The following is a 10,807-nucleotide window of genomic DNA, read 5'->3' on the forward strand; positions in this document are numbered from 1 at the left end:
GCCCCCGGCGGGGGTCTCCGCGGGCGAACCCTGGGCAAGCAGCGGGGCACCGCCGGCCCGCTGCGCCCGCCCTCCCGCCGGGCTCGGCGTGTCCCGGCTCCGGGCCTCGCGGCCGGCCGCTCCCTCCTTCCCAGCCCCCGAGTCTCCCTCGTCGTTCTCGCCTCCCGGCTCTGGAGCCGGAGCTGTCGCCTCGCAGCCCCAACCTGCCCGGCCTACGGAGCATGCCCAGTGCGGCGCGCCCGGCCGGGCTGGGGGTGGGCAGGGGCCGGGCCGGCCGCGAGCCAGCGGGGCGGGGAGGGGGCGCCAGGGGTGGCGGCCGGGCTGGGTGGAGGGCTGCGCCGGGAAACGGTAGGTGGGGCGCCCGGGGAAGCCGCCCCGCAGGGCGCTCCTCGGGGGTCTCTCCGGCCGCCCCCTGGGGTCCCGGCACCCCCGCGCGTGCCCCGCGCCTGGGGTCGGGGGACGCACAGCGTGGCGCCTCGCGAGCACCACCTGTAAGGGGTGGGGGACACCCCTCTCCGATGCGAGACGTGCAGCCGGCTGTGGGCCCTGGGGCGAGGGTGGGGGTTAAAGAGTGGAGAGGGGTCAGGACAGGCGAAAGCTGACAACCCAAAGCCTTTGGCGAGGGTGGGTGTTTATTTGTTTATATTTTGTTTAATAAACACATAAAGCGCTTACAGTGCTTCAGGCACTGTCATAAAGGCTTTTTACTCCTGTAATCCTTAAAACAATCTTCCAAAGCAGGTACTACTATCTCCCCCCCTAACCCCGGAGGCTTAAACTGAGCCACAGAAAGATTAAGTGGTTCCAAAAAGTCTTCCCCCATGTGCAACCTCAGAGACGCAAACCCCTCAGACTTTGGTCCCTGGGATGCTGGGGCGCAGCTCCAGCCAGTTTTCGGCCCTAATTCGGCCCCAGGTGACTCCGAGTCACCCATGCATTTAGACCCTAATGGTGTTCCCTTTAGCATCACCCTTTGTGTGGACCCTCATAACGTGAGGCTCCAGGACTCCCTCCAGGGAGGGCTCCCTCCTCCCCGAAGCCACCCCGCCTCCTCATCCGGGCCGGCGGCCACCAAAACCCGGAGACGTGGCACCTGCGCATTGGGGACTGGGGCCACGCTAGCAGCTGAACTGGGCATGCTCAGCCACAGGGGCTGGTCCGGCTGGCCAGGAGGAAAGAGCGAGCCTGGCCGCTACTGAGCGGTGGGTTGTGGAGGGGGGATGTGGGCGCAAACAATAGCCAGGCCCCGAGGAGTAGAGGCAGATGTAGATGCTAAAGGCTCATTCTCCTGACACATCCTGGCCTTTTTCAGGCAGAGCAAAGAGGAGGGTGATCAAAAGTTTACCAACTGGGCATCCTTCAGTGGGGTGGGGGTGGGGGGGCTGAGGGCCCGCTGACAACTCCTCAGCTCAATCGCTAAACTGCAATCTTTGCTCAGCCCTGAGAAAAGCTGGAAGCCACCGAGCCTTTTGAAGAAGCCAAGAAAAGTAGCCTAGACTGAGTTCCCCTGCAAGATCCCAGGGAAAAGCTGTGGGGCTCTTCACTGTTGGAATCTTCAAGATGTGGTGATCTTGAGTGATGACAGGGTACTATGACCGCTCTCCTCAAACTGTAATGTACACACAAGTCACCTGGAGATCTTGTTAAAGTGCAGATTTTCATTCAGCAGGTCTGGGGTGGGACCTGAGATTCTGCATTTCTGACAAGCTCGAGTGCCATGCACAGCATGGTCCTCAGATCAGACTTTGAGGTTGGGTCAGTATTTTAGGCCTGTTCTCTATTTTATATTTAACTAATTAGAAGGGCTAAGCAGTTTGCCCCAGCCAACTGCTCACACAGCCAATAAGTAATGTAGCTAGTTTCAAACCCAGTTCTGGAGGACTTCCTGTGTAAGTTCCTGTATTCTCTGCGTACCACCCATAGACAGATGAGCTAGAAGCTGTCGTCTGTGTCTCTTGACTGTTTTAACAGTGGAACATAGTACTTCCAAATATAGTATATCAGTTAGCCCTTGCTGTGTAAAAACTACACCAAACTTAGTGGCCTAAAGCAACAACTATTCGTGCAATCAGCAGAGCAGTTGTCTGCTGTTTTCTGCTGGCTCCACTCATGCAGATGGACACGTGGAGTTTGGATGGCTAGGATGACAGGGTGTTTTCTCCATATGGCTTTTTTATATGGTGAGCTCCTGGCTCCCAAGAGCAAAGGAAGGCAAGCCCTAGTTTAAAACAGCATTTCATACCTCCGTTTGCTAATGTCCTATTGATCAAAGAAAGCCACATGGTCATGTCCAAACTCAAAGTATGGAAGAACAGTGAACTTCAGTTTCTGATGGGAGAAGAACAAAATAGAGAGGTTTTATGTTTTGGTGCTTTGGGTTTTTTTCCCTGAATCTACTACATACACCACCTTCCATAAAAGTAACCCCCCTGCCCTACGGTTCACTCAGAGTGTCATAGATTAAGCCTATCTTTAGTTTTACATATTGGTAGACCAAATCACAGCCGTCATTTTCTGTTTTGCTAGATCTTTAATATTGAGTTTATTAAGGAACCTCAGTTTAGAGGTTTAAATAGTTAAATGTTATTTTGAAGTACAAAGTTCAATTCGATTCTTTTGAAGTTGTCCCTTCTTCCCTTTCATAACATTTCAGACAGTCATTCACTCAACAAACATTTTTGAAACCTTGATCAGGGACGGCCTCTCTGAGGATGCAGCATTTGAGCAGAGATGGGAATAGAGAGAAGTGTATATCTGGGGAACAGTGTTTCCAGCAGAGGAAACAGTAAAAGCCCTGAGACACGAGTGTATTCGGCATGCTCAAGAAACAGAAAAGAGACCAGACTGGAAGAGTGAGGCACAGAGTGGGTGGAATTGGGGTCACAGAGGTAGCAGGGAGCCAGACCGTGGAAGGCCAATAGAAAGGACTTTGGGCTTTAGTCTAAGTGTGATGGAAGGCCATTGGAAGGTGTAGATCAGGGTGGGGACATGATCTGGTTGACAGTATAGAGAGCTTGCATTGAGAATGCCCATGGGGACAAGAGTACAAAAAGGGAGCCCATTAAAAGGACATAGCAGTGGTCCTACATGGGCAGATTTTATCATTTTCAGTTCTAAAACTTAGACTTTTAAATCTTCAACCTCAGACTCGACTTAAATCCAATCTAGTCCTCATTGCAGGCTGTAGCTGGATCTTTTACTCCTTGAAGTGGAAGGCTGGTGGCACAGGATCTAGCCCTTAAACACTTTGTCTCCTGTCCCTTGCCCTTGCCACCTGACCTTCAAGGCCTAGTTCCTCCAGCGTTGGGCAGGAAAGAGGAAGGAAAGGGATGAGTGTCTATCCTTGCAGCCATCGTGGTCCTTGCTTGGCTCACTGTGGCTGCTTCTCTGGCTAAGAGACCAGTGACACTAGGGCAGGTGTCCCCAGAGCCAGCTTTCTGCTGTGGAGGACATAGTGAGGCCCTTGGAAGGTCCTTCTGGACCTCGCACAAGTCCCCTCCCTCTAGCTCTGCTCCTTTTATTCCAAGCCCCCATGGTTCTCTCCATGGCGGTTGAGCCCAGTGCATCTTACTGCTGGGGCTCACATGCCAGGCAGGCCACTGTAGGGTGGGGCACACACAGGAAAGTTAGCCCAGCAGCCTTCCACAGTGTCCAATGGAAGTACAGAGAAACTAGAGAAAATTGCCCATCCCGGCCAGGCTAAAACGTTGGTAGGGAAGGAGGCAGATAAGATGGAGCTATTTCCGTCACAAGGGGATGCCTAGACCCAGTTCTTTCTCAAGAATGTGGATCCCTGAACATGTCTTTGTACTTAAAAGGCTCTAGTTTTCAGTTCTGGGGCAACATCTTGTTACGAGAATTAACATTCAGTTCCTTCTTTCAATTTTTATAAAACCTATGTGTTATTGTTGCTTTATATGAAACAACATATAGAGGATATGAGAAAATGAGGACCTTTAAGTTAATAGTCACACCTGTGTTTGCAAAATATCACATTGCATTCTTTTTAGAGAAAGGACAGTACATCTCTTGTCCTGATTTAAAGTAGTACATTAATCGCAGCTTCCACCTAGCCCTTTACGTGCGGTCATTGGAAATGAAAAAATCACCACTGGCCCATTTGTCCAGTTTGCCTTAATTAAGGACATAATCTTTGAAAAGTGGGCAGCGCACAAAACAACCTGACATGGGCTGTCTCTGCCCCAGGGTGTCTCCTCCCTAACCTTGTGTGTCTTGTTCCACTAAAACTTGCTAGGGGCACTGAGAACCAAAAAGAATGATAATCAAGAAAATTGCCTAAGGATTCAGTTTATGTAGAACACAATGGCAGTTGGAAAAAAAAAAGAACAAAATACTAAACTTTCTGTTAAATCAATTTTTTAAACTCTTTTTTAAAATTAATTAATTCACTTATTTATTTTTGGCGGCATTGGGTCTTCCTGGCTGCGTGCGGGCTTTCTCTAGTTGTGGCGAGTGGGGCTACTTTTTATTGCAGTGTGCAGGCTTCTCATTGTGGTGGCTTTTGTTGCAGAGCACGGGCTCTAGTAGTTGCAGCATGTGGGCTCAGTAGTTGTGGCTCACAGGCTCTAGAGTACAGGCTCAGTAGTTGTGGTGCACGGGCTTTGTTGCTCTGCGGCATGTGGGATCTTCCTGGACCAGGGTTTGAACCCATGTCCCCTGCATTGGCAGGTGGATTCTTAGCCACTGCACCACCAGGGAAGTCCCAAATCAATTGTTGATTGGAGTGTAAAGGGAAGATAGGAAGAAAAGTAGAGAAGAGCGTTTAATTCCATTCCAAACAGCTTGACTTGAGAATAGAATTTTCCATGTGTGATCTAGTCTTAGAATTTGACTAGAATGTAGAGGTGCAAACCCACTGTGTGATAATGATGGTGGTGATGATGGTGATGATGATGGTGATAATTGTTTTTATGGAAGTATAAAATATGCAATAAAGCATGAAAATCTTAAATGAGGGACTTCCCTGGTGGTCCAGTGGTTAAGAATCTGCCTTGCAATGCAGGGGAAGCAGGTTTGATCCCTGGTTGGGGAGCTAAGATACCACATGCTGCGGGGCAACTAAGCCCACGTGCCACAACAAAGAGCCCACACGTTGCAAAGAACGCCACGTGCCGCAACTGAGACCCGACACAGCCAATAAATATATATATATTTTTAAAGTCTTAAATGAGAGCTTGAGGAATTTTCACTTACATAAATACCTATATGACCACCACCAGGATCAACATTTTCAGTACCCCAAAAAGTTCCTTCATACTCCGGCCCAGTCGATAACACACATGCACACACACCACCACCATCATCACCTCCACAGGTACTAATCACTATTCTAACACCATAGAATTGTCTTCTTTGTTTCTGAACTTCATATAAATGGAATCATGCAGAATGTACTCTTCTGCCTGGCTTCTTTCGATAATTATTATGTCATAATTATTATGTCTGTGAGATTCATCCACTTTGCAGCTTGTACCTATAGTTTATTCCTTTTTATTGTCGCATTGTACATCCTTGTATGAATGTATCAAAATGTATTTATCCGATCTATTGCGATGGTAAAATTTTACAGGGATTTTTTTAAAAAGTGTACTTGAAAGTCCTTGAAAGCTGATCCTACACTCTCATCCCACTTCCTTGTGTATTCCCTATTACTAGGACAATAGTATACTAAGTGCTCCATACTTAATGGATTATTCTGTGAAAATAAAGATTATTTTGGGTCATGGTAAAGTGAATTCCTCAGTGCTTTATGCAAAAGTGCAAATTAAATTATGACATATTTCTGGATAAAAAAGGGTTTTTCCCAAGTAAGTCATAGGACAATTAAATTATTTTTTTCTGATGGCAAAACATTTGTAATCTTTTCCTTGAAGTGTAAGGAATATGTGCTGTTAGATTTAAATTAGAAAGCTTCAAATATGGATGTCAGCATTTAACCTATGGGATATGGTTTATAAATGAGTGCACTGCTTCCCACCTACCTGATGTTTATGGCAAGATTACATAAAATGAAATGAAAGCGTATGGAAAATATACACACCACTTAATGAGGCTGCTAAACTGCTGGCCTAATTACATGACTTTATGTTTCTCTCCATTATTTCAATGTGAACAAATCAGCTTTTTAAAAAATACAGTAATTTGTTCCTACCACCTCTGTTATGCAGCAACAAGATTAGAAAAATACATTAACTTACAATATAAATGTCAATTGCACGTTCAACAAGACTCAATGTTCTTTTCTTTCCTTCACTGACTCCATGTGGTTGGAATCACAACAAAAGCACAATTCAGTTAAATTGATTGTTCCTCCATGTCTCAGGAAGACCAAAATTTTCACCCACATGCAAAAATAAATTTCTTTGATCTCCCTCTTTTAGTCATTTTTGCATTGTGGTTCATGCTAGCCAAGATAAAAACAATGGATTTTTACAACTTTCCACCCGGAAGTGATTTAGAGGATCATGTGATCCAATCACTTCACCTAATGGATGAACATTTTAAGTCTCAGAGAGGCTCTTGTGACTTGCGCAGGTCGATGGCTTACTGGGACCCCAACCTCTGTGTCCTGCCTGCTAACATGTCATTGCCCCAGCTGAGTCACTGGGTTGGGTCCCATGTTTAGGGACAGGACAGGGCGATCTGTCCATGATGGGAAGGTGCTGCAAAGGGAAGGGTGAATAACTGAGGCCATCATAACCATCTGCCACACTGCTTCACATTCCTTGAGCGTAGGGACCATTTCTTACCTAACTTCTAATCCTCAAGGCTCAGCATGGTGCCTGGAACATAGTGAGGTAGTAATAAATGTTTGCTGAGCTAAAAATGAATGGCCCTGCAAGCCACCGAGTGGCTGGAACCAGAACCAGTGAGTCATTTTTTACTTCTTTTGCAGCCTCACATTACACCTGAAGCGTTCACTAAGTAATATTGATTGACTCTGTTTTATAAATATCTCTTAAATCATTCTTCTTTCCATTCAAGACTCAGCTTCTCTAACGCCTCCAGGAGGAGTTAAGCTTCTTATGTTTCCCCAAAGCACCTTGTACATTTCTATTTTATAGCACTTGCCTCATTATTTAGAGTTATCTGTTTGTCTGTTTCACCTTAAAGGAGTGTGAAACTCCTGAGGGCAAAAAATCAGGATTCCAACTCTTTTTCTTGCAAAAGAAATAACAGTATATATTTCTAAAATAGGTAATACAGGCACAAGATACAAAATTCAAAAGTAAAGACTGCTTCCCACCCACAAGGCTTCAAGTACCAGGAGGAAATCATATTCCTGTGCCTATGAGTCTTACCATACCAACTTATATAAATGTATTCTTTCTGCTTCTTACACACTATACTGCTTTTTAAATTTAGTCTATTTTGGAAATGATATCCACACTTGTAGAGCAACCTTAATCTTTTTAGTGGTTTCATATCATTCCATTGTATGGATGTGCCATAATTTATATCAGTACAATTAATTACTACTCCTTGCTATAAGCAATGTTGAAAGTAATATGTTTTCACTTCTTCCTCATTCCTCTTCCTCCTCTTCACCACCCCAAATTTAGTTACTTACGTTATTTTGTTAGTGTTTATTTTTGTAGCTTTAAATATATCTTCACTTCTGTTACTTGCTTTATTGGTCTATAATAATATCTTTGACACTGGCTGTAAAGGTTATCAGTATATTTATATTACTTTCCACCTTTTCCCCTTCTTCCTTTGCTGAATGTTACTTATATTATTCCTACATTTTCAGGGTTTGTTTGATATTTGATTTAGTCTTAGTCTTATGATTAAATGGATTCCCTGGTAGTCCATTTGCTCTATTTTCTCCATTTAAAACTTGGTTTGCTGAAATTTGTCCTCTAGTATCTTTTAAATGGATTGTGGGATTCATAGTTCCTAATGATTGCATGTCAAGATGTCTGTTTGTTCACTGTATACTTGAATGATTGTTTGGCTTTATATAAAATTCTTGGTTTACCTTGTCTTTCCTTCAGGACCTTATAGGACTTGCTTCTAGCATCTAATTGTTGCTGTGACAAAGTCTGAGGCCAGCCTGATGTTTTCCCCCTGAAAGGTGATTAATTTATGTATCCACATCCACAAAGAATTCTTTCTTTATCTTTCAAGTAAAATAATCCTACTAGAATATTTTTGCATCAGTGGTAATATTTAGTGGTGAGAGATGGCATGCCTTTTTAAGCTTTACATTCAAAGTTACAGTGTCTGGAACATTTTCTTGGGTATCATTAAATATTTTATATTCTATTATTTCAGTTCTCTATTTTATTTATTTAAAATATTTTAATTGCAGTATAATTGACTTACAATCTTATATTAGTTTCAGGTGTACAACATAGTGATTTGATATTGTTATACATTCCGAAATGATCAGCACTGTAAGTCTACTTACCATCTGTCACCATACAAAGTAATTACAGTATTATTGACAATATGCTTTATGCTGTACATTATATCACTGTAATGTATTTATTTTCTAACTGGAAGTTTGTACCTCTTAATCCCCTTCACCTATTTCATTCATCCCCCCCACCTATCTCCCCCTGGGCAACCACCAGTTTGTTTTATCTATGAGTCTGTCTCTATTTTGTTATGTTTCTTCTTTTGTTTTGCTTTTTAGAATCCACATGGAAATGAAATCATATGGTATTTGTCTTTTTCTCTCTGACTTATTTCATTTAGCATAATACCCTCTAGGTCCATCCATGTCATCAGAAATAGCAAGATCTCATTCTTTTTTATGGTTAATATTCCATTAACCACATCTTCCTTATCCGTTCATGTATCAATAGACACATAGGTTGCTTCCATATCTTGGCTAGTGTAAATAGTGCTGCAATGAACATAGGGGTGCACATATCTTTTAAAATTTGTCTCTTTATTTTTTTCAAAAACAAAAAATACCCAGAGCTGGAATTGCTGGATCATACAGAAGTTCTAAATTTTAAAATAGGAGAAAGAGCAGCAATACTTTCAATCTTCTAACTCAGTTTTCTTTTCATTTCCAATGTCTAATATGCTTAATAACTATTTGCTAAAAGATAAAGAAGGAAGGGAGGAATATTAGTTTCTTAGTGCTGTTGTATCAAATTACTTATAATCTTAGAGGCTTAAAACAACATAAATTTATTATCTCACAGTTCTGTAGGTTAGCAGTCTGAAATGGGTCTCCCTGCATTAAAATCAAGGTGCCAGCAAGGCTACCCCCCACTTCTGAAGGCTCCAGGGCAGAATCCATTCTCTTGCTTATTCCACCTCCTAGAGGCCGCCCACATTCCTTGGCTCATGGTCCCCTTCCTCCATCTTCAGAATCAACAACAGAAAGTAATGCACTTTTCACATGGCATCATTCTGACCTTCTTTTCTCCCTCCCTTTTCCACCCTTGAGGACATCTGTGATTACACTGGGCCCACTTAGATAAGCTATAATAATCTCCCAAATCACAAAAATTTTAATTTAATAATATCTGCAAAGTCCCTTTTGCCATGTAAGGAAAGATATTCATAGGTCCTAGAGATTAAGACATGGACTTCTTGTGGAGGGGACATTACTCTGTCTACCACAGAGGAGGAAAAAGGAGTGTAGGAAAAGGTAAGTCACCTGTTCTTATGCAAATTTAATTCTATAGTGCAATAGTGAGGTCCTATTAATAAGAGCTTTAAATTTTCACAGTGATCAAGCACTTGGACTATCTGTGAGATAAGTGAAAATCTTGTACGTTTCAGAGCAAGGTTGAAAATTATATTGTGGCTCAAATAAGCAGGAAGATGCCTTGATTAATCTTGTATCTAGGAGGAATAAAATATATGATTAAAATATATTATTTGAAAAGTCTGTTAAAGCATTTCCTAGATGTTCTGGTTATCAATGTAGTAAGTAGTATAAGAGGTTAAATATAAATATAATATTAAGTTTAAATTTAAAATAGCATATATAGTTTAAATATAAGAATAATATGAGAATTAAAATATACCATATAAGAGAAAAGCAGATAGATATAAAGGATTCGTAAACACTAAACTTTGAGAATAAATGAGGGAATGTTTCAAATTTATGAGATGAAAAGAGGCTTTTCTAAACTTAGTTTTTGAAATCTATGTTTATCATGGGAAATAAGATAAAACAAATGGAAAACTTTTTTTTTTCACATCTTTATTGGAGTATAAATGTTTTATAATGTTGTGTTAGTTTCTGCTGTACAACAAAGTGAATCAGCTATATGTATACATATATCCCCATATCCCCTCCATCTTGAGCCTCCCTCCCACCCTCCCTATCCCATCCCTCTAGGTAGTCACAAAGCATCGAGTTGATCTCCCTGTGCTATGCGACTGCTTCCCACTAACTATATATTTTACATTTGGTAGTGCGTATATGTCAATGCTACTCTCTCACTTTATCCCAGCTTCCCCTTCACCCCTGTGCCTTCAAGTCTATTCTCTACATCTGCATCTTTATTCCTGCCCTGCCACTAGGTTCATCAGTACCGCTTTTCAAATTTCCATATATATGAGTTAGCATATGGCATTTGTTTTTCTCTTTCTGACTTACTTCACTCTGTATGACAGATTCTATGTCTATCCACCTCACTACAAATAACTCAGTTTCGTTCCTTTTTACAGCTGAGTAATATTCCATTGTACATATGTGCCACATCTTCTTTACCCATTCATCTGTCGATGGACATTTAGGTTGCTTCTGTGTCCTGGCTATTGTAAATAGTGCTGCAATGAACATTGTGGTACATGTCTCATGCCCAGTAGT

The sequence above is a fragment of the Lipotes vexillifer genome, unplaced genomic scaffold (genome assembly GCF_000442215.2).
Source record: "Lipotes vexillifer unplaced genomic scaffold, Lipotes_vexillifer_v1.1 scaffold257, whole genome shotgun sequence".
NCBI lineage: Eukaryota > Metazoa > Chordata > Mammalia > Artiodactyla > Lipotidae > Lipotes > Lipotes vexillifer.